Source organism: Phasianus colchicus, chromosome 9 (assembly GCF_987193195.1).
Source record: "Phasianus colchicus chromosome 9, bPhaCol1.hap1.1, whole genome shotgun sequence".
In the NCBI taxonomy this organism is placed as follows: Eukaryota; Metazoa; Chordata; class Aves; order Galliformes; family Phasianidae; genus Phasianus; species Phasianus colchicus.
In genome coordinates, this window is record NC_143444.1 from 25,090,453 (window position 1) to 25,116,106 (window position 25,654).

General features: G+C 39.5%; 1 long non-coding RNA gene across 1 annotated transcript; it reads right to left on the reverse strand.

Annotated features, from left to right (window-relative positions):
• Positions 1 to 22,800: 22,800 nt before the first annotated feature.
• On the reverse strand, positions 22,801 to 24,994 carry LOC149916883 (uncharacterized). The gene is made up of 3 exons (XR_016468973.1): positions 24,913 to 24,994; positions 24,217 to 24,341; positions 22,801 to 23,465 (listed from the first exon to the last, which is right to left on the reverse strand). It is a non-coding gene; the product is annotated as an uncharacterized LOC149916883 (long non-coding RNA).
• Between the last annotated feature and the right edge of the window lie 660 nt (positions 24,995 to 25,654).

Consider the following 25,654-nt stretch of genomic DNA (forward strand, 5'->3'; position numbering starts at 1 on the left):
GTTGGTTGGTTCTCTCTTGCTAAAAAAACAACTTTTTGATGAGTTCCCCTCGTGACATCTTCCATTACATGAAAAGAAATGTCAAGACCCAATAAAATAGTGAAAAATATACCAGTGGCAAGAAGGCCCCATTAAAGGTTTTTTCCCTCACATTCAGATTTCACTGCAGGGAGTATTTAGCCACACAATTTTTTTTTAACCTGCAGATTCATTGAGTGCTAATGATTAGTTGTAAGGCAAAAAAAGTCTTCAGATGCCTAGATAGTGTTCTGCAGATGTTATCCATTGTAGGTGATGTTGTCTTGAGGTTAACTACAAAATAATAAAAATCCCAGCCTCAGAGAGAGTGCGAGAGCTCTTGGGAGTGGTAATGCAGTACAGAGCCTTTCACCCTGGGGTCAGCAGGTCAAACCCATTTCAGATCAGGAATGACCAGCAGTTATTAAATGTCTGCTTTTGGATTTGCAGGGGGGGTTGCAAAGTGTTGCTTATATTAGTGCTACTGGAAGGCTGTTTATTGCAAGACCTGCTGATACATGTCATTGATGTGAGACACCATGGGAGCGAATACTTTATGAACATCCAGAAATATAGGCTTATTTACAGTACAAAAATCATCAAAGTTGTCATTATTTGCCCTTTAGTAGGCTAGCACAGTAGGAAGATCAAAGATAGAATTGACCCCAGTTAAGGACTTTGCTCTCTTACCTCTAGATGTGACATCTGGTGTCACGCTCAGAACGCTAATAGCTCCCACTGCAAAGTCATTCTTCCTGAGTATTTCAAAAGAGATGTTTATCATCAAGAAGTGCCCAAGAATCTTAAATCACTGGGAATAAAATTGTGCAGATCGAAAAGAGATGATGCAATACATGGATTGGAAGACAAAAAGAAAAAAATAGCAATTAAGAACATCAGTTTCTCTATTAGAAGCAGTGCTGACAAACACATTCACCTTCTGAAAAAAACATAGCTGCAGGCAGTACATTAGACATGTGAAAGGAATACTGCGTGAAGTCAAAGAAAATCTAAGTTTCTCTTCCTCTGCCATAAATCATAGCACTAGTTGGTTGCTTTTTTTTCAAGGCAAAGTAAAAGATTGATTTTTTGCACAGCGTAGAGCTGCATATATTAGCTTCTGATTTTCACGGAAATGGCACCGTTTCTGAAGTACGTGACATGCATTATGTTGTCAGTTTCAACAAGTGCTGTAATACCTAAACCCGTTCTATCCTGTAACCCTGTTCTCTTGTCTTGTGCAACATCTCTTCTCCCCCTGATTGCTGCTTTAAGCAATCTATTCTAACCAGCTTTCCTTCTCACTTTTCAGCTGAAATTTAAGACTGAAAGATACTCACTCCTTTGAGCTGGTAGATGAATGAAATCCACCTCTATCCCCCATCACAGACTTGAGAGGCCAAATGCTTTGACTGAAGAATCACAGAAATCAGAATGTATCCACACAAAGCAACACTATGTGTGTATTCAGGATGGCACTGACATTCTAGTAAGTTGTGTATCTGGATCAGACTAATTAATTCTAATTAATCCAACTAAAGCTAAGTATTGATGTCAGCTTTGCCTCACTGTGAAAAATAGTTGCTGATTACCTATGGCAAACAAGCCAGAAAGATAAGGGAGAAATGATTCTGAAAGTACAGAGAAAAAAAAAAAAAAGTCTAACTGTAAAGGTGATAACAAAAGTTTTGGGAGGAAAAGCAGTGGAAGTGAAAGAGCACAAACATGCAAATCCTAGGCTTAAACCTTGAAGAAGAGACTCCTGGGCTTTCTGCTTTAAAACCAGTTGTGCCACTGGGCCACCCTACATAATAGATTCCTTTGGCAGCATCACTCTTGGGGCTCAGGACTGTAGCAACCTTGGTTGCTTTATAATAGTTTGTACACTTGGTAATGTGAGCTCTTTGTACAGCACATTGTACCCAAATATTGAGCATAACATTTCTTTCTTTCTTTCTTTCTTTCTTTTTTTAACAACAGAAGAAGAACAATAGAATTGCTTTCTAAAGTAATTTTCATTGGAAAGTAAATGAAAGCCTTTCTCTGTCTCATAAGTTAAAGTAATCCAATCAGATTCAATAGTGTTCTAACAGTATGAGCTTTGAGTCTATGTCTAGACCTCCTGCTTTTATTAACATTTGCCTTCTATCACACCTATGAGAATAGTCTCTACAGGCTTTTTTTGTGGTGGGTATGGACTGATATGAATGGAAATTTCCAACCCAAGTAGTAGAACTCTTCTGAGCTAATTTTGTCCATTTCTCACCCTCCGCATAAACTCTGCTTTAAGCCAAGCTTCACCATTGCCTGTAGTTTGTGCAATGATCTGAAACATTTAGAGACTTTTGGGTGATTCTGTTCCAAGCTGGCTTTTTCTCTACCCACATCAGCTGGGAGTTGGTTGTGCCACAGAGCTGGTACGAAATGAAATGCTTCATAGTAATGTCTTTTCCTAGCTGATCTAAAGTGAATTCAGACTTTCTGAGTTAGAGGATTCTTTCACAGAACTGGGCACAATCCAATGTGCAGACCTGGAAGAGCCTGGCACCCTACATTTATCTTGAAATTTTTCCCTTCCAGTTTCCTCTGCCACCCAGCCTGCAGCTCTGCTTAATCAGTGGTGTGAAAGCTGCTCCTTCTCCCAGTTTCTGTGAGCCATTGCTGCCTCCTAACATCTGACAAAAAGAAGTGGGTATTTCATCCTAATTTGCTGCTCCAGTGTCAGCTCAACTTACCCTCCCTCCTTCTGCTGCTGAATGGCTGGTTGTTTTTTAAAGAGCTCTTTAAATGGTGAATTTAAAGAAACACGGACAAGGTAGAAACAAGATTACAGGGTCACAGATGTTAGGAGAAGTGACCCCATCTGAGAATAAAGGATATTCGAGTGCAGAATAGATGCACTCTGTGCTCTGGTGCAGTGACCTTGCCTACAGAGTGGTCTGACATGAGGCTGCCCAAGAGCACACGTTCTGGCTGATTTCACATCCTAGCAATGGGTGCCACTGCTATAAAGACAGATTTCTAGGTTCCCTGCTTTCTGATAGAGACCTTATATGAGCTTTCATCAATGAGGGAAGCAAAACCTTTATCAGACCTGCTTCTTTGTCGCTGTTCTCTGTAATAGGTATTTCTTGCTTAGAATTGCATCTGTACAGTGTGGCAATGGTTGTGTTTGGTTGTGTTCGCTTTCTTTTTCTGTTGTTGGTGGTTTATTTTTCCCTGTGAATCTTACAAGCACAAGAAATGTTTAAATGCCCCTTAGCTGTTTTTTCTTGTGTGAAAATCCCATGAAAACATTTCTGTTCACATAAGGGAGGGAAAAAGAGTTAAGCCTTAATTTGTGTCAAGTAATGAGAAAATTCATCTGAACAGAGAATTGCATGTTAATGTGATCACTAGTTGCTGCTTTTTCCAACAGTAGTCAGTTCTCCCCTTGCTACCTGCTGCACTGAAGTCTTTGCAAGGAGAAAAGTCTAATTTAGAAGAACCACAAACCTCCAAGAAACTCAACTCACATTTCCTTTTAAAGCTTGCTGAGATCAGCAGAATGAAGTCCCTCTGAGAATATGGAGAAGATATCACTAGAGAAATAAAAACTGGGAGGAGTGCCAAACTAAAGTCATGTTGTGTGGAGGTAACCACACGTTAAATGTTACCGTATCTGTCTGAAAGCTTGCATTCTAATCTGTAAGTATTTAAAAGAGAAGATAATCAATAGAATAAAGGTCACTGCTATTTTTTTACAGCCATGCACTACCCTTCCCACTCTAATTTTAGCTTTAATCTTGTTTCAGGAGATGGTTAGAGGCATTAATTCTTGATATTCTATATGAGAGAAAATCTTGTGCTGTAGACGAGGGCAAGGTGACCTGAAAAGTTCCTTCCCCCACCAAATAAACACATTTCTCATGTCAAAGGGAACTAAGTTCTGGCTTGGGTGTATCCCAAACATGCAAAAGTTGAACTACCCTTCAGCTCCTTAGGCTGAATCCTCAGGAGTCTTCTGTGGTTTAGAAACAACAGAATTTGCTTTCCAGCTGCAGGCTCTGAAGAGATTATCTGTTAGTTACAAATTTCTCTGGGCAGCCCTAGATCTTTACTAATTAATTACTATTAATGGATGAATGTGACTTGCTTCTACATGCTGTGTTTCAGAACTGTAAACTAGCTTACTGATATAGGTGTCTTTTTCAAAGCTTACCAGTTGTTTGAAAAGCTTTCATGGTTTTAGAGTCGAGTAGGCAATATTACAACTTTCTCTTCTGCTATAGTTTACCTAGTAGTGACAGCTCCATTTTCCTCACTGCAAACTGGTATGCATCTTCTCCTTTGCATGATCTTATGCGTCTTTTGGTTATCAGTCCTCCATCTTTCTCCTTTTTCCATATTTATCCTCCAAGTTATTGTTTCTTTCCTCTACACTGATACTGAGGGACAGTTTTCCATTTTTTCTCCTCTCCCCCCATGTATTTGTCTAAATTGGACCAGAATCCATTCTTTTAATTTGTAATATACTAGAAGTTCCCCAGACTCAGCAAGTACTCTTGGAAATTACCATATTTTCAATTTCTGAGCAAATAGCAGCAGAACTGCTGACAGCAATATCATTTTACAAAGAAGCCTCTTTGGGGCTTTCCTGGTCTGCTGTCTGAAGGACAGAGCCATCAGCAGAAGGGCTACAGCCAAGGATTTGTACCTCTAAGGTCTTCAGCCTCAGCAGAGACCTCTGGGAATCTGGGCAGATTTCCACTGAAAGTTTGCCTTGGATTCAGTAAAATTTCATTAAACCCCCACTGTGCCAAATGCAGCATGTCAAGCTCAATGAAAAAAAAAATTTGCTAGCTCTCATAATATTCCCAATACAATTCCCTGGCCTTTGCTTTCTATTTCTATTGCCTACTTGCCCTTATAGCAAAATTAGTTGTAGACAACAGCTATAAACAAGAGGACAGCTGCACTACTAGCCCAAGGCCACTACTACAGTGGCCCAAAACAATAAAAAAAAGGTGAAAAATTTATAGCTCAACCAGATTTTATCATAGTCTGTTGTGAACTTCTCTGTATCACTCTTTCTAGGAAAAATCAGTTTTCCTTTTGTGACTCTTAATTCTAGAAGAGGTTGTAGAATACTCTGTCTTCAAAATATGGTTACTATTTTGGGAGCTCCCATCACAGGCCTTAGATTCATCTACAGTCTTTTTCAAACCAGTGAAGCCACAAATATTAATAACAGAAATAAGTTATAAAAAGCAGAAAAAAGTTTTAGAAAAATAAAGTGTTGATCTGAATCTGGAAAACATGCCTTACAAGTGAAAGTAAGAGGGCTGGCTCTTCTCTAAACCATTTTCCAAAGAAGATGGGAATATAAAATATAAAAGCTATATAAACTTTCTTTTTTATAAACTACATAATATAGCTGGCATATTTTACTGAAAAACCTTGGAAGATCCCTTGATTGGAAGCTACAACTTTTCAAATTCAGTCTTAAAATACTGCAGAGCTGAAAAAATGGATGTGAAAGGATCGAGAATTGTCTCTCATTTGTTATCTGGATGGCAGAATTCGTTATTTTTCTTTTTTTTTTTCTTTTCTTTTTTTTTTTTTTTCCCCAGCTCACATGGATGGTGTGATCGTAGTGTAAGAACTTTTGAGTGACATGGGGCTTTATTTTTTGGGTGGTGCTTTTTAGAAGGGGCAGATTAGAACTGTTTCTTCTAAATTAAAGATTTAAAGTCTATGAAATATTTGCAGCACCCATATTGTGTAAGCTCTTTCATGCTTACATATGCCAAAGCCCTGGGGAAATGCAGTCCTAACATTTTTTTTTTTTGACTGTTTGCATAGAGGAACATCACGACCACACCAAGTACACAGGAATAAAATAACAAATGTACAATGTGTAAAAAGAAGCTGTAGATCATTTCCCTTTGAGTTTAACTTAATAAAAGCAGTGAATCATTTGATTTTTAGCAGTAGAATTTTTACAAATAGACTTAAAATATTTCTCTTCAGATTTGTGGCTCCAACAGCTGCAGCTGAAACCAGCAATCAGCAAAGCCCCTTGTTTTTATTGGAGTTGAAGTGGCTTGTTGAAAATGGATTGGATTACGGGGATCAATCAGCAGCAGGTCGAGGATGCAGCGGGAACTCTGCCAATGCAGCAGGCTGCCAGGAGCAGCGAAAATCCTTGGGCTAGTGACACGTCCTAATGTATTGGAAAATCCATTGTTTTATAAAGAGCTTTGGAGATAGGAAATGGATCAAGTTGCAAAAGAGTGCAAAAAATAACAGTAATTCTCTCCCAAGTTCCTTTTGTTCATTTGTACTTGGCTTTAAGGAAAGAAATTCCATAGAGATGCTGCCTGAGTGTCCAGCCAGTGTCTGGAGATGATTGGGAATAGGACAGATGCTAAAGCGTGATCTTTCCTGAGTCACAATTTAGGAAACAGAACATTTCTGAATTTCAATAGCAGCCATCTTGGCAATCTGAAAGTTGCCATATGGTTCTGTTCTGTCCAGTTCTGGATTCTCCCTAAATAATGACGATTGTTGTTTCTTTTCATTAAATTACAGAGTTGAATAATCTTGTCATTGTTTTGCAAGGGTCAGTTCTCAATGTACTAGGCCTTGATTAATGTCAGGATGAGCTGACACCCCTTTGTGTCCTCAGTTACACAGCAAATCCGTTCACCACTTGATGAGAATATTACTAAGTAGACTAAAAACAGAATAATGAATTACTTCTGAGTTCAACTCCTTTAGATTTCAGCGATCGTTCTCTACTTATCCTTTGTGAAGTAGCCCCTGCATTCAGTGGGAGCCGTCTTACAGCATTTGAAGTCTGAAACCTGTACTGAAGGAGACCACAGATGGCAAAGACATGGTCATGAATCCTGCCTGGCCTTGTTGACACAGGAATCAACTTCCAGATGAAAGACAGGCATTTGCTGATCCTCACTCATGACTATTTGGGAATATCACCCTCCAGAGGGATGTAGGCTTTAATGGACAGAACAGTAGTTCACAATTCTAAGAGCTGCTTGCAGTGTGTGGCTCTTTCTCTTGGGCTTTAATCACGTGCTGAGGGAACACAGATGTTTTCCTCAAAAATCACCATTATTAAAAACAGGTAGCTCTGCAAGAAGCAGGGGTGGAATGGATCTATCCGATGACAACATCTATTCCTTTGTCAGTGGCAGAATATCATTCCCACAAGACCACGTGTCAGATAATAAACTGATACTGTACTTGAACTTATCCAAATGTCTGGCATGAAAGGGTTAGGATAGGAAATCTACTTCACAAGCAGGGTTTACAACAATAATAAAAATTCTCCATACTTGGGAACCTAAAGAAAATCCACGTAACAGTCCAAGAAAAGCAGAACAGTGGAAAAAGTGAAGCATTTGAATACTCTCCCTCCCTGTGTGTTGGCTCTGGTACCCTTGGTGGGACTGACTCTCAGGCATTGAAGAGCTACAGTTCTCCTCAGAGGAACTCTTGCATGTGGCCAGACTTTGTACTGTAAAATCAGGCAGAGAAGAGAAAGTTTCAGAGACTTGTTCATTCTGACTTGAAATCTTAAATTCTCTGTCTAAGACTTGGGTAGATATATTTTTTCAGGACAAATGAAATGATTTCTTTTTGAGGAAATCAGCTTGTCTGATTTCAGTGCTGACTCCTAGAACTGTGCAGGATATAGTGGAATGCGGGATTTTTAAATGTCAAAACGTAATGCTTTGGGGGAAAAAAAAAAAAAAAAAAAGAGTAAGTAATTTCTTTCTCAAACTTGAAGGCTTCTGAACATTTCCTTCTCCAGATAAAGCTCCAACAAAATGGAAGAGTTTTTCCTTTTTTTTTTATTTCTCCACTGCCTTTCTTTACTTGTTATTTTATATTTGGGACATAGTTGGATGAATTGTGAAGCAATGGCAATTTCTGCTTGCTCAGTGGAATGCCTGAAATGCTTTTTAATACATTTTGGACAATATAATAATATAATGAAATTTAGGGATCTTAAGATATACAGTTTAAAGTGGAGGAGGATTATTTCTGTTTCATGTAATGCCAATTTTCCAAGTCTGTGATACCGTTGTCTCTTGCAAAGCATAAAATATATGTGATCAGGTAAAGTGGCTACATTCTGTTGCTTGTTAGACTGAGGATAACCAGAAAACTGTTCTTTTCCAAAGTTCTATGGTAATGCTGCCAGTAGCAAGGGTTTTGTGAGGAAACTATCCCATTTTCTGGAGGACTGTCTTCTCAAATCATCTTTCATTTGAACTGCTCTCTCAACCCTGATGCTTAGAGAGGCATCATTCCCAAACACTGGAGTACCTCATTTATCCTACTACCATACAGTGCACAAACAATGAATTTCTACCTGCTGCCAAGACTGGCTGTTCACTTATTTTTCACATTCATAGTAGTCTGTGGGCATCACTGGTTGTCACAGAAAATACAAGGATTCCTTTCTGCTACTTAACCTGGCAAAAGAGCTGATTTGTTATCCTTCAGGTAGACCATGAGAGAAAGAGTCACGAACACCAAGTACTTTAAATTTAAGGCCCTGGGTGAGCCCTCTGTAGAAGTATTCATGTAAACTGTCTGTCAGTCCCTGTTTACACCTACTGGTACAAAACCATCATCTACTTGTATTCCATTTAGAAAGTGCGTGTGGATTTCAACAGTTAATATTTCCTTTGTATATGAGGCTTAAGGAGCTGAAAACAGAGTGATACAACCAGTCTTCTGCAAGAGTCTACAAACATGTAAAATACTATACGTATTATTTTAATTTTGCAAACAAAGCCCACTTTATGTTGAAAGATTCGATTCATGTAGCGATGCTTCAGATGGAAACATAGCTTGCCTATGTGTAGTAGGACAAATAGCATTTTAAGTGACTCATCAATGGCTCCCATGACATCCTCTTAAACAATCAGAGGCACAATAAACCAGTGATTTAGATGAAGAAGCTTCTTGCTGGAGAAATAGATCAATAGAATTTAATGGAAAAAGTCACTGATTTTTACTCCAGAGTAAACACTGATGATGTGACTGGAAACTGGATAGTTCCAAGGTTTAATTCTCAAGCATCTGACATGCTCACGTGCAAGATATTATTCATCTTTGCTCTGACAAGGATCTTCCTTTCTCCATTTCCCCCATCTCTCAAAGGAATCAGGTTTGGCTAGCAGGCATCTATGTAACTTGCATTTCATACTTATCTTGCTGCAAAGCAAGACCCAGCTTTGGTTCCAGTGGCCAATGAATAAAATATGTTTACCGGTACCTTAAGGAAAGAATAAAGACCCTGGAGATGTCATGGTGCTGGAGACTTTGTGTGATAATTAGGGACATCCCCACATTTTCCACTTTTCTTCATTTAGGTAATGGAAACTTCTGAGTTACCAAAAAAGAAGAAAACTAAACAGAGGATGCATATGTCTTTATCTTTGCACTAGTCTCTGTTCAGTCCTGTTGCAGTTTATCTTGCCAGCTCTTCAGAGGTGCAGAGCTCCTACCACCTTCCCCTCTGCACTGATTTGGGGAATTTTCTGGGTTCATTTTTAAGTCACATCACCTGGAGCTATGCACTGCCCATGTTATGTCAGAAAATTGTAAATCTGTAAGTGCTCTTGTCCAGACAGCAATGTTCTCTGCAGCTACTTTAAAAAATAAAACAGCAGGAACACAGGCAAAGTGATCTCAGCTGTCTGTGCTCGACCTGGATTGTGCTTCTGCACAGCCGTGTTTGGTGCACACGAGGCTTCACTGGGCCCCAGACTCCTCCATGCAAATCCCATAGTCACCAGTAAGACAATCACTCACTTTGGGATCACCTCCTTGAGTCAGCAAGCCTATGCACTGGAGGGAAGACATCTGTGTGGCCCCACAGACATGGTACTACACATCCTTCCTGCAACATTTCCTGGGAGCCAGAACAGTCTCTAACTTTTTTTTTTCCCTCTAAAAGCTAAAGGCTTTGAATTCATAAGGTCAGTGAAGGGATGCGTAGTCAGGAGCTGAAGATTTGAGCAGCTCAGTTTGCACTTCTGCTCTGAAGTGAGCATTTCTAGCACAAATGATAAGGCTTTGATTGCAGTTCCCTGCAAATGAGTTTTGCTGATTCTTTTCACCCCACATCTAAGGGACCTCGGAGCTTCCAGAATTTTACATTTTAGGATGTATGTTTTAACTGCTCACTCATAAAGCACAAGCCTGATTGGAAAGAAAAACATTACAATCTAATATATATTTTTTTTTAATTGATTCAGATGGCTGAAAGAGAGTTCATGTATGGGAAGAACAAACATAAATAATTTTAATGAGCAGAGTAGGTAGCGTATTTTGTTTTTTGCTGTGTTGCAGTTGAATATTTTGTATCAGGCTGCCTAAATGGATGTAATCTCAAGATTATAGTTCTCTATGGAGACACTCTTTGCAGTTATCCAGCTTTCCACACTTTAGGTTATGAGAAGGACATGCATGGGAAGGACATTCCTGTACTTATTTCAGTACAGGGGGGACCTTTCCAGAAATGGAGGAGATGCCAGTTTGCAAGGACTGGGGTGAGTGAGAAAGACCAAAACACACACATCCATGCATTTCTACACCATCTGATAGCCATGCCCGGGATTAATATATATTCACTATGAAATTACTTTTCTTGTGAATATATCACTTTGTTGTGCTTGGATTCATTAGAATGGTGAGTTACTTATTTCAAAACAACATTGCTAAGCCATGGACAGGAGAGCGAGAACAGATAGCAAATTTTTAGCTGGCTGTTACCATCTAGCCTCAAAAATTTGTCCCTGGTAAAGAACAACTTTGGCAAGTTAGACTGCATGTGGAAGGAACATCAGGACCTCAAGTTTGTAATGCAGCTTTATTTCTGCATCTTAGAAACTTTAGAGTATCCCAAAGTTGTCTATAGGAAAACAGACAAATAAACTAAGCAACAGTTGTTATTAAATTAAAAAAAAAAAAAATGAAAATCAGTGCAGAGTTTGGATTATGATTTCCAGTAAAACATGCAGACAACATGGAAATTCAGAAGTTAATGGCAAATTAACCCTCTCAGTCCCACAGATCAGAGTAAAACTTATAGAGCAATTTTAAGTCCCTAGGCCCCCTGACCACTCAGGTTCCCTTTACTTTTTCTTTGCTTGTGTGTCATGAAGTACATGCAAGAAGCCATTAGGGAGGCTGTAAGCCTCAGAATCACTGATTTTAGATTTGCTTTCTCATGGACCAAAATAGCTGAATATCAGAAAACATTGCGTGGAAGAAAAATGATACCTGAGATGGATTAAATGTGTTATTCATTGTGATCCTTTACAACAAAATTTAAAAAAAAAGCAGTTAGTACTGTTTCCTCCCTTGCATGCATATTTATGTGGTATGTGTAATATATATTACACATATTCATATAATTTTCTCTGTTAATGTGTACTTTCACATATTACAGTGTTAAAATAAGTGTATTTATGTAGTAAGGTAAATCAAAATGTTAATTGCATTGTTTAGTCCTATACAAAGAATGTCCTCAATTTATGCAGAATTTCAGACTGTGCAAACTGCACAGTTTTCTCTGGTTTTACACTGAAGGGACTATTAACTTTTGATCTGTATCTTTGGAGTGAAGCTTTCAGAATTTTATCCTTATGACTCTGAAGTTTGTGAAAGTGGAATTGCTGGAAAATTAAAATCCTCATTGCTTGAATGTAACAACCCAAACCAAGGCAATTCTTCCACAATCTCATTCCAGAGGCAAGCAGTACTTCTTTTCTCCCAAGGAACTGAGACAGAAAAAAGTATCCACAAGAGATCAAAGTTCCACTTGCAAGTTTTCAAAGGAATGGCCCTTACAATGGTTTGTAGATGGTGTATTCCTACTGAATTGTTGAGAAGAGCTCCATAGAAAGCTATTAAACACAGTGGTTAAAATGCAACCTCTTATCTAGCAAGTCTGTAAACCAAGAATTAGAAGGCAGTGAAAGGTAAAGGACTATTCTGTATATGACCTATTACACTCCTCACTAAACATGTACTGTTGTCTGCTTCCAGATGACTCTTGCAGTAGATGGATCTTGGATTTGACCCAGTACCATCTTCTCTCTGTTCTGCTGTGATCTATGAAAAGCGTGATTAGAAGTGATGCACTCTTGTTACTTAACAGTTCTTGAAATGGCAAGGCTGTCAGTAATTTTCAGAGCAAAATTTTTACAGAAACCTTTTGAGTTTTGTTCAGTTTTGGAAGAAAATTAGTCCCCAGGTCAGCCTGTGAGGTCACTCAATCACTCAGCACTTCAATGCAGATAGCCTTCCAGAACACATTGTGAAAAGCTGGCTATTTGTTCATGTTTCACACCTCTTTAATTACCCACCTGTGTTCCTTTTATTATCAGAGCTTGAATAGGATCTCTCATAAAACTTAGGAGGCTGAAAGGAAATTGCTGATTTTCTTGGATTGCATCAGCAGTGTAAAATGGAATCACTTCATATTTGAACACTCTGCCCCTTTCATTTTCATTTTCCTGTGTTCCTTCCATGCCACTGTGGATCCTTCCCATCCAACAGCTATGATGTGCTGAACAGCAAATGTCTACTATGGAGAGGAAGCCATATTTTCACTCAGTTGTACACCATTTTTGCCAGTCTAAAATCTAGATTTCTATCTAGTGAATTATGGAAAAATAGTGTCAGACCTCCTCAGCTATGAGGGAATGCTCACATATTCATTTCCAGCTAGGCAGCTCTGTGAGGAACATTTGAACCAACTTTTTATGATGATATTACCCTTCTTCCCACCAGGATGGTGCTGACATTCCCATTTTTGCCAGTAGTTATAGGTCATAACTTCTACATTTCTTCTAAGTAGAAGAAAATATGTGGTTTCTGTATATGATGGAGGGAGACACAAGACTTCAAAATAACTTCAAAATAACTTTTAACATTTTTCTCAATCCGTGCCTCCGCCAAAGAGATCATCAGGAGAAGCAGTGTGATCTCACCATCTCTGTCTATGACAGGGCAGCAACAGCTATCTCTAGGGTATAGTAGCTGTTGATGAATCCGGCTCTGGTTATTAAATCAGGGTCAGTTCAATGCCAAGTAGTTTCTCTTGTGATGGCTTCTCCAGAAATGAGCCTTTGAAGAAATTTCCCCCAGAGGGGCAGGAAATAGATGAAGTTTTTCTTTTTCTTGAAATAAAACAAAAGAAAAAACCCTCACAGTTTGCTGGCACAGAGAAGTGATGAGTGTGGTACCTGTGGCAGCGACCGTACAGTTTTGTCTGCTTTGCTCTTCATTCCTGTCCTTGCCCAGGCCATTGTGTCCCATGGTGAATCAGGGATTGAGAGGTGGAGATTGAAGGGGAGGACACAACAACAGTCCTTGCTGTGCCTTTGTTTAGAAGAAGACAGCCCTTTGGGGTTCATTAGGCACTTGGCCTGAGGTGAAAACTTGGTGGAGACAAGTTTGTTGTGTGAACAAGTGTGAGCAGGCCATGAGAAAAGGTTACAGGGAGCAGCCAACATTTACCTCTCAACACGTTTTTGGAACTCCTGCTCCATCTTCTCTGCCTTTGTCACGTTATTTTGCAAATATTGGCAAACTCAGAAAGATATATGCTTCTTTCCCCAGTGAAGAGAAAAACAACAACACAGTGGCTTTGAGAAAACACTTGCGTAACAGAAATCCTTGTAATTCCATCCTTTGCTATTACTCTTGTGACTAGATTGAGCCAATACTCATCCCTCTCAAATGAAAGCGCCCCAATACTACTTGAGGTGCACCCTAAGAGAATAATGGCAACTGTTTCCCAGTGCAATGACACAAGTGCCAAACTACAGTTAAGTGGCAGGAGGTTCAAAAGACTGTACTTATAGGTATAGAAGAAAAAGGGCATAAGTCATAGCCCTGGTTTCTGCAGACTGCAAAGGACAAGGCTCTGGGAAGGGAGGGTGGAGATAGGATTCTGGATCTGTACAGGTTTTGGCAGGTTTGTGTCAATTTATCCACCAAGGATAAAGGAAGAAAATCACAAAAAGGACATGCAGCAACAGGGAAAAACTGTTCTCTCTTTAAGACTTTCTCTGTGCTATTCTTCCTGTCCATTTTAACTTCCCACTTTCATGAAATAAAAATGATGGAAGCAGATAAAGAGTGAATTCAATTAAGGTTGTTTCTTCCCCTTAAAGAGGAATCCAGGAAGCTCTCTGCTGTCTTGTTTCTCTCTTTGAAGTGTCTTATCATCCTGCTCTCATTAAAGTATAATGGACTAGCAGTGGGTGTGCCGGGATTTGACACCCAGTGGGGAGCTGCACCTAATCCTGCATCATCACCTGATCCAGTTTGGCTTATTTTCACAAGTCACTGACCCCATCTTCACCATTCTAAGTGGGGGAGGACCAGAGAATTATTATGAAGGACTTAGTCCTAATTGGCTGGCCTCTGCATAGGTATCACGGGAGACAGCTCCAAACACGGACACATAAACAAATGCAAGACTGCCTACAGACCTTTCATGAGGGGGGAAGAGGGGGTTTTATCAGGTGCCTGGACCTGTTTAATCACACAGCGCTCTGGATGCTGTCTTTATCTTTCCAAGTCAGTGGATAGTATTGATTCACCAGTCACTTAGGGGGCTGGGAGCAGCTTTTGGGGCACAGCAACAAACAAACAAAGATGGGAGCCAGGAAGACGGAAGATATCTGCTCTGACACCACAGGCCTTATCTCTGTCACTTGGCTGCACACTTAGAGATGAACTCAATGGCTTTTAGGAATGAATGGGTCTTCATTAGGAATTGGATAGTTGTTCTTGCCTCCAGAAAAATTCCTGTTTCTCCAACAGTGTCTCAAATTATATGGTCTGGTTATCGTTCTTTCTGAACTATAAGCAACATCTGAGAAACAATTCACCTTTGGTTTCAGCCTTCTCTTTACCCAGAGAAAGACAATGTGAACAAAGGTTGTCGTATCATGGTCAGATAAACTCTACGCGTGTCTTCTCTGACATGGCACAAATAACAATATCATATTGTTCACAAAGGGCAGTCCTATAAGTATCTCCTATAGACAGATACTCCTCCTCTTTACCTCTTACGTGGAGGACAATGTGCTTTATTGCCTCATCTAGGAGTATAAATCTCAGATATTACACAGAAGATAACCTGCATGAACATACTTCACTGTTTCTGACCCACTGGCTACCTTATTATATCATCCAAATGTTGTTCTGGTGGTTGCAAAAGGCTCACGTGGAACTGGGACTGAGGTTCACTCAGCACAGCCTCAGTTTTATGATTATGAAAACAGCAACAGGCAGAAGGTTTCCAAGAAGAGCAGAGTCATGTGCATGCCTGTCTCATATGTGAGGTAATCCTCAATGATTTTGGCTTCTGACAGTGGCTATCTGCAGTTGCAGACATCAAAGTCCATAGAGAAGCTGTACCTCAATATGCAGGGACTGGTAAGTAACACCAACACCTCATGAAACTCAAAGGAAAATATTTGGATACTTCTGTTTTTGCAAGATTCTTCCTTTCAAAGTCAACCTGAGAAAACCAGAAGACAAGACATGATGTATATTTCATGCTGAATGATAAGACAGTCAAAAAGTGAATTGAGAAAAATTTTTCTGCTGGTTCTAGCTAGCATGATTGAGGTACACAGGCCTTGTTGGCCAGCTGTAAGAAAGCTGCCTCTGGCTGCCCAGCAGAACTGACATGCTATCTTTTGCAGCTCCATTAGCAGGGGACAGCTTCTCATAGCAACAAGAGCAAGAGGTAAGCTCCTATCTTCCAAGATATGGTGAGACATTGGGATGGCTCTTTCCCAGGAGTCTTCTGGCTCCACGTCTGGGTTTTACTGTCACTGTTCACCTCATTGTCTGGAACACAACATCCCAAACTTCTCTTTACCTATTTTTAACCAAAGCTGTGAGGAACTTATATCCAGGCACAGTAAATTAGGTATATCAGCAGACAGAACTCAGCTGGAAAACCAGATCCAAACAGAATTTCTAATTGTCAGGTCATCTCTGTGTTGGTTTTTTTTTTTTTAATATCTTTTGCTGGTTTCAGGGAATTGCTTGCCATAGCAGGATCTCTCTGTTGTTTATTAATTGTGTTTTCTCCCTAATTAAATGACCAAAAGTTTCTAAATGGAAGACAGACTACAAGCAACAGGGAAACTTCATAACAAGTTTCTACAATGCAGCCATTTATGACAGTGTTCAAAGCTTTCAGGAATATGAATTTTTGCACAAATGCTGGTGATTTCCCAGTACCTTCAGGATGAATAAGATGATGAATAATAGGGAACTGAAATCAGCAAGGAAGTAAATCTGTTACTGGCTCAAAACAGTTTTTTTTTTTTTTTTATTGAGTTCTGGTACAGCTACAGAGAAAACTTTGCTCTGTTTGGTTTTCTTTGGAGCCCACAGAAGTTTCAAAGTAAGAGTGTAGGTTCAGTTTTGGAGTTGTAAAGAAACAACAATTTGAATCAGTTTTCAGTTTGGGTTTGGGCTTCATTCGATGCTGTAAAGTGCATTCATACAGTGATTAAAGCTGTTCCAACAGCTCTGGCCACGAGGAAGCTAAGACAAACCCAGAGGACATGCAGATCTGGACAAGTAGTCTTGCTATTTGTTTTTTTTTCTTTTTTTTCTCCTGCTAATTGAATTTTCACACAGACCAAATCCTTATTGTCTTAGACAGAGGAAGAAGCAGGTAGAAATTACCCTGGCCTGAAACAAATCTTCCGGTCTATAGACAAAAAGCTGGTACAAGATGAGAAAAAAGAAGTGGTATCTTCTTTCACAGATTAGGAATGGAGGCACAGAGAGGTGAAGTGACTTTGCAAAGACAGCACAGGAAGGCTGTAGCAGAGCTGGGAAGTGCAACCAAGCACCATGAGCCCCTCTCTGTAACCGAAGGCTGTTTGTCCTTCCTGCCTCCCCATCCAACTTGTATGGCACCTGGTCAGATCTCCATAAAATAAGAGCACAGTGACCCACGTGGCTGGGGGGGAGAATTGGGAGAAAGAAAACCCATTTATTTTTCTTTCTGCTACTTTATCTCACTTCAATGGGAGCAGTTGAAAACGTCAAGAATAAATGAAAACAACTGTTGGGCATCAATCCAAGTGGTTAACAAAGAACCCTGAGCTCTTTTAAGTCCTAAAACTAAAAGGTCTGGCACAAAAAGAATAGCATTTTTCTCCACAGAAATCATCTGTTGAACTCTCTAGTTCTTAAGAGGACTCCTTGCTTTCTCCCTGTTCAATTCACTCACACTTTTAAACCAACCACTCAGTAAAAATACAATTAAAAAGTTGTGTTACATTAGATGTTTCCTGACAAGCAGTGTCGTCATCCATGTGACATTAATCTGAGGTCCTGCCATAAATGACAGTCATTAGAAACCCAGTCTAAGGGCTCCCCTCCCATAATCATGTTCTTCTGGATCTGAGATCAAGTGCCAAGGCAGGTAGCTATTTTCATCTTTGTCTGGACCCTCTCATTATAAAACTTTGCTTTCACCTGTTTATAACATAGTTGAAATTTGGGTTGAAAACTAACAACTTGGCCAGCAATGACATTATTGCTTTAAAAGAAAACTGAAATTTCACAGAGGAGAAAATACATTATTCTGCTCATGTAAATAACACAGATATTCATTTAAAAATAGTGTGAAAAGCATGATTTTGAGGGTAGTTGTTTGACGCAGTATAGCCTTTAAATACTTCTGCCATCTCCTCCCTTCCTCAAGCTTCCCTCTTCTAGTTATAGCATAGCGAAACAAATAGCTAATTTGGTGACCCCAATTTATGGAGATGCCAACGTCAAAAAGCAAGTACTAAGAAAAGTACAGTCGAAACCCAGCCTGCAGTTCTGGAAAAGGGAGCACATGTTATCAGGTTGTGATCTGGCTCTTTCAACCAGCCTCTCCTAAGAAGTTATTTAGATGATACTGACTTTGCAAAGCTAGGCTTTATAGAAGTCCTAAGCCTTCACACTTTTACCTGTGGTGAAGATAGTCTGAACAATAGGCAATCTATCAGAATGCATTATCAGCTGAGAACTCAAACCACAAGTTGCTTGTAGTCCTTAGACTTAAGAGAAACATAAAACAGCAGTGACACCAGTCAAACCAACTGCTCACCAGTAAGCTGGGAAAATAAACCTATTATCAACATCATTTATTAAACACTTGGATTCCTTTGTGATTAATGACATAGAAGAGGCCATAAGGAAATGGGTAATTCCAACTTCAGAACAAAGTTTGAGTAGTGTGCTGAAAAGATATGACCTTGGACCATGTGTTGATAATAAACCTTAAAGTAAAATATTCAGCATCTGCTTATTAAACTAGCACTCCTTGTAGGCATTAAATGAAGAAAGGATGCTACCAAAACATTGTGAAAACAAATAAATAAGGTCATCTTTCAGCCTTAGCAATTCAGCAAGAATATCCTTTTCAAAGTTTCTGGTCAGAAAGGTGTCTAAGCAGAGACTATCCATTGACATCAGAAAATGAAGAAAATGAAGAAACAGGCCCAAATGAAGATTTGTATGACAATAGCATCAGGGTAGTAAACAACACCCATTGAATGACATCTCTCCCTGCTCTCTTCTGTGTTCAGAACTAAAAAAATATCATCTATTCATGGGGCTGGGCAGTTCTTTTCACACTGCTGTGTAAGAGGAAGAGGGAAAATAAGAAGCAAAATCATAAGGGGAAATCAGGCCATTTGATTTCTAAGCCAGAAAAAAATGCACCAAAATTAACTGAAATCAGGAAAGCAGTCAGCAAGATCAGAACGTCTCTAATCATTTATTTAGAATTCCCCAAGGATGACAGAAGGGAAAAGCTGGGGACATGCTGAAACATTGCCCCAGGCACATTCAGCAGTTATTAAGAAGAATTCACTTCCATGCAAATTGTATTTCATCAGCTAATTAAGGCGGCATTTATCCTCTGCTTTAATTAATATCTTGTATCTTCCTTCCGAAATACTTAATCATTGAATGAAATCATCGTAGAAATATTGCCCTGAAGTTAGCATAGGCATTTTATATCTCAAAAAATCGTGTGTGTGTGTGTGCATGTGTGTGTGTGAGAGAGAGAGTGAGAGAGAGTATATTTTAATAGCAGTAATTATAAACTACTCTGCCAACTTATAGGGCTGCTTTGCATTTCTGGATTGCTGCCAGGCTTTCCCCCCCCCTCACCCCAGAGTCTGATGAATAGCAACTGTTGTGTACGCAAGATCTGTGCTCCATTTAAGCAATATCCCCAAAGAAATTGGTCTTCCTAGCCAGTTCAGCACAACTTTGTTAGGCAGTGCCTGGGGCAATTGACAAAACCCATTTGCTAACTAAAAACTGTAACCAGAGGTTTGTCTATCAACAGTGCATACTTTCAGTAAGGCCACATTATAATAGATGGAAAATCAGTTATTTCCTGAGCATCAACAACCAATTTTCCACCAGTTAGGCTAGAGATGCATATCCCTGAGGTATGTAGAAAACAGAATTAACTGGTATCAGCTTAAGCATGGGAAACTAGCAAAACACATGGTAGATTTTCTAAACAAACTAAGTCAGCCAAGCTGGAGTATTGCTATTGGCACTTGCAATTTATCTTGCTGTGCCATTAATTTTTCATTAAAACGCAAGAAATTTCCTGAGAGAAGGTGCAATCTCCCTCAGTCCAGATTGCTCACGGTCCTAAGAGAGGTGTTACAATTCAACAAAAAGTTACAGGCATCACATAAGCGTGACCAAAATCTTTGCCACGTGAGAGGTGACTCTCAGGATAATAGTCCAGATTTGTCTTAAAATTTAATCTATGAACTTATGAGATGGAGCCTCAGTTCCTTAAAGAACCCTTTCTCTTGCTATTGAATCAACAGGCAGCGTTCAGTCCAGAGGAGCACTGCTCACATAAACACTGTATTCCCATTCGCTTCAGAGACATTCCTCACTCAAAATACTTGATTCAGTGCAGCTAATCTGTTAATGTAAATAAAAACAAACACCAGCAGGATGTAGCTTATCAGTTATTTCTGAAATATTCTTATCTCTTGCAGAGTTTCTCACTGGGAAATTATGTGAAGTCTTTCCCCCCCCCCCCATCTTTTCTTGCAAATATATATCTGGAATGCCCTGCAATGGGTAAACTGCAAACCAATCACCATAAACATAATTGGAATAGCTCACTCACTTCAATGGTTTTGGGCATTTGAAGTTCCCCTTTTGAGTCAAGATCTGGAAAATTAGGTCCCAGATGCAAGTGATTGCACGTGTCATCAGCCAAAGGCATAGAGAGGTCACAGGACACTGATTTCAAACCTTTAAGCATGTGTGGGGTAAATCTTACTGCCTTCACAATTATCTTTTTTATTTCTCTTCTTAACATGATAGGCTACTAGAGCATTATTAAGTCAATCCTTTGTTGTAAAGAACATGACAAAGCCCAAAGTAAAAGAGGGATGCCATTGGACTGACTGGTCCTTGGATCTTGCAGTTATAAACAGAATGATTTCAATTTCTTGTGACATTTTTCAATGAAAAGATGGATTTGCAGGCAGGCACAGCCCCAGCTCATAAGTTACAACATATCTATGGAAGTTTTAGCTTTATGTCCTTGCATGCCTAGGAAGTTATTTTAAAGGTGGCATTAGCCTTTATGAGTCCCTGTGGATTCCTGCACAAATCTGTAGCTGCAGAGACATCCACTCTTTAATGAAGGCCTGGGAGTCCAGGCAGGACAGAAGGAGCTTCAACACAATTTCTGTTCCTGAAGGTGTCACTGATGGTGGCTGCATCACTAAAGTTTGCCAGGCTCCAGTTTTCCTTATATAAAGTTGGCATGGTGAGGTCTGGAGCCTTTTAATGTTTTGTGAAGACTTATAGAGAGGTTGGCTAAATGACTTCCTTGGGAAGCTCAAAGGAGCATTTTGGATCAGCGCTAAATTATGGGACTCCCTGCAGCCACTCCTTTGTCATTCCCCTAGGCTTGTTAGTGAAAAGGGCACCACTAAAGGCTCAAAGTCCTGCTGGATCTGATGTAAAGCCTCATACAAGGAAACTTACTGGCCCCTTCTCTGTCCTTGTCCCTGCCTTCTGCTTCTTCTACCTCCCCTCCTGAGCTTAATCCATGCTGTCCTCTGTGCAATGAGGACCAGGTCTTTTACACTGACCAAATACTTAAGAAATCCAAGCCTCTAATCATCTGCCTATTAATACTGTTTCCAATCAATGCAATCAAGTTCCCTTTAATTTCTGAATTTATGATTTAGTTTTTATTACATTTGTACATATTACCAGTTTGAGCATCCAGAAGTTCAACTCCTTAGGCAGATAGGAACTGTCCCAAGATTTTTTATCTTCCAAACTTAGGAAAACAATAAGACCAAATATGAGAACATTCGGGACTAGTTCTGGGAACAAATATATTGACAGGTCACCAGGATAAGCCCATCACCTCTCAGTCCTGAAACAGTAAAGCACTTCTAAACAAGTTAAGAAAGTCTTGAAAATATCTGGAGTCTTTCTAGATTTGTTTCAGTTCTTATCTTATCTTCACCCAATCAGCCCTCTCATTAAGTAGTGCTGGGAATTTTAGTCGGAACTTAGTATGTGATAGACCTTGATCATTTTGCTTTTCCTTTTATAAAGGAAAAAAAGGACATGGCAGTACCAAGGATGAAAAGATATGGGCGTTCTGCTGTGTGATTACAAGATCTGAAGCGAAATATACATGCATATACACAACATATCTGCAAACCAGACTATGATTTACTGCCAGACTTAGAAATGCTTTAAAGACTTTTAAGCACAGGAAGAAATATGTTGTTAGTAAAGCTTCTGTGTTATCAGCCCAGCTAAATAATGATGTGCAATGTGTCACGTGTAAAGAATATATTAATACTTGGATAAATATTTTCCTAATGTCTGCTTAGTTGATATCTCCTTGGCGTATAACCCACGGATAGTAAATAACGCTCACATTTCTGTTTACTCAGGGTCTATTTTTTCCTCTTGTCTTTTACATTGGCAATAGTTTGGGGGGCTAGAAGGGAGGAAAAGGGACAGGGAACTGGAGCTCTATAAAATGTTTGTTTTCCTTACAGATTTCACGAGAAATAAACTGTTTATGTTTTAGTGTTTCACTGCCATGGAAATGTTAGATGATTGTGTGACTGTCAAAGTGTTTAATGCATAGCCAAGCAGTAGCATTATGAAGAGCGGGAGGGGAAAAAAAAATGAGAAACTGTAGAAACAATGAAAAAACAAATGAGTCCGCTTTACCTTGGGGCTCCTAACACGTTATTTTTCCTTGCTTGTGGGCATGACTTAATGTTGGTTACTTCCTTTGGCTTCAATCCGCATTCATTTTAATCATCTGTTTTGACAACCTCTTCCCCCCTCAGGCTCATCTCTAATTGAATTTGTCATACAATCCTCACCTCCCCTAAAACTGTTTGTATGGGAGGGAGGCTGGGAGACAGCTGGACCCAGGTTGGTTTCTGAGGTGTTACCTCCAGTAATCTGCCCATTCCAGCCTTCCTTTTGCAGCTGAGAGGATTGACATTTAGTCCCATTTCCCACGAAAGTGGGAAAATCTGGCTGCCATACTATCAGACTTCATCTCGGACTTTCATATAGGACTTGGGGTACATCCAGTTCAGATTACTACCAGCTCCTTTCCCCCTACACCCCGCTGTCTTCTATAAGAGTGTACTTCCCCTATGATAAAGAGCTATTTATATTAAGAATTTCTCCTTGCAATCCCCAAAAATGCAACTTTTCAGCTCAGTTTTGTCCTTTATGATCTCTTTGTATATTGAGGGATGTCATTAGGATGCACGTAGTGTGCAAGCAGGGATGCAGACCTGAAATTCTGTAGCATCACAGACCTCATGCCAACAGGTGTACAAGTATGGCAGAATTTGATCTTCGGTGAAGCACCAGCTGCTATTTGTGATAGGGATCAAAATGGAATATAAAAGTGATATTTCTTGTTTTTTTCCTCGCTCTAGATGTCCTCAAGCCTGTCTTAAATACTGTGCTTTTATTCTTACCAAAGGAAAGTAACATTTTATAAAACAAAATCAGACAAAAGTACACCTAGCCTGAAGGCAAGTTCCCATGCATGCGCACATTCCTGTATTTAAGAGCTTGACACCTTTTTTCACTATAGTTTCACAGTAACAAGATGAAATGCTTTTTTGCACTTAAACAAGTCTCACTTGGTTTTTAATATTTGTATTGCTGAATTCATCTGAGCAGTTCCATCTTGGTAGCTCAGGTTGATAGCATTAAGCATTGGGGGGATTAGCATAAGAACACTCATCTTGTTCCTTGGCATAAGTGGAACCATCATGCTGTCTTCATCTACTCAAAAGCGTAGTGTCAACATGTCCCTGCAACGAGAGCGTTCATAGTGTCTAGATAACACGCGTCACAAGTTTGACACATCTCTATGTTATCTCATCTGGCCAAACACTAACGATAAACAATGTCATAGAAACACACACGTGCTTCAGACAAAGTCTGTTATCAACTCAAATCTACAGCTTTTATGTCTGACTACAGCATAAACAAAAATACTGCAAACTTACATGCCTACATTTTAAAGATAACCTGTAGAAAAACTTACTTTATAAAATAAGTGTTAATACTTAGGAATTCTAGCCATCAGAAACTTCAGGGTTTCCTACTGAGTGCCTAAGTACAAAATATATGCTTACTATTATTTTAATTAGATGCTAGTTAAAGAACTTATTTTCCTTTCTAGAGACACACTGATTCTGAAGTATGTATCTAACGTTCATCATTTTATTCCATTGTTTTATATAGAGTGCTTGCTCCAAGCAGCAAGCCTCCCATCCCACTCTGTGGGCCCACTCCCCACCCACTCCCAACCCCAAACAATTTTTCTCTTTCTTTGTATTATAAGACTAGAGAGTAAGTACTCTCAGCCCTTCAAGACACTGTTGCTTTTGTGATTCACCAGTGAATCACATAATTCAGTAATGGCTAAAGTGGTTACTTTTCCTACATCAGTGCAGTCTTTAGTAGATGAGAAGTCAAACTATATGTGACATTACCATTGTAAAGGGGATAAGTATTTCCAGATAGCAGATTCTAATTTGAATTACTATTGTCTCTTACATGCAGATGTGAAGGCCTTGCAAATAAAGGATGTAATATCAGGGATGAAGGTAGGAAGTGAAGATTAGTTTCCTCTTCTTCCATTTTAACCACCCAGGTATAAGTTAGTTTCAGCTGTGTTCAGTCTGAGTTTAGAGAAGAGAGAACACTAGAAAGCTTATTTCTTATAAAAGTCCATTGCCAGATGAAATAGAAGGAAGAAACAAAAATTAATAACAAATACTGAATTTGAGGGACAAAAACTAATATTCTCTTCAGATATCAGCTCTTACCCCCCTGGCATCTTTATTTGCCAATTCATTAGGAAATAGCTTCCCAATATTTTCCTCAAATATAAACAGATAGATACAGTTCCTCCTCAGTTTGAAGTGATATGAGAAAAGTCTGTTAGAGTCCAGTTGGCATTTTCTCTTGTTACATTTTGGTTTTAATTGACATTTTTCTCTTCCTCCCACAAATAACCTCAGTGAGATAGACCCAAGCTCCTTAGCAGCAACAAAACAGAAATTGCTTTTAGTCATACATCCTAGTCCACAGCCTCAGAAATGACCCAGGTTCAACACACCAATGTTGTATGTTATAATGTGATAGAATGTACAATAACAGCAGAGCAGCAAGGTCCAAAGCAGCAGCAAGGAAGGATTTGCTCAAACACAACAGCAGTAAGCACAAAAATAAGAGAAAGAGACAGCTTACCTTCAAAAAGCCTTAAGCATACAGGAATCCCCAAAAAGATACCCTTGCTTCCATTGCAAACCCTTAATTGAAGTCTGGGAAAGGGTGGAGCCAGGATCTACCCCTTCCAATCATTCAGGTACATTGCATGCACCTGAGCTCCCCTGGGTTGGCCCTACCTTCCTACCAGGTGCTCAATCACTGCTTCAAGCTGTGACTTAGCATTTTCACTACATACATTATCTTTTGCATGTTGGTGACAGTCCTTTATATTTATCATAAATAGTAGCGCATAGGCAGGAATATGTGAGCTTAACCAAGATACAAGACTGAAAACATGGCTAACTGGTATTATATGTATACCATGGTGCAAAAGATCTGAAGCTTGTGAGGTCCCATGGTTGTAATTGGCAGGATATCTCACAGAAAGCTGGCGAGCCCTGGTTTGAAGGCCTAGCCTCATTTTCCTCATCCTCTTGGCCCACTTGCAGGAAACTCTGGGTGAGGTTTATGGACTTGTTTTTACAGGAGGTCAAATAAGAGGCTTGTAAGTCCCCAGTGGCCTTGAAATCCTGTAGAGCCAGATTGGATCTGATTCCCGTGGGTCTGCTTACTGAATGTTCTGCAAATGAAGTCCAGAATCTTCCAGCATGAACAACAGATGTCTTTTACCTTATGTCTAGTTTGGATGAGAATATGAGTTCAGAGGCTTGCATTTACTACAGCCTCAAGCTCCAGAGCTTGGATACACCTTTTTCCAGGT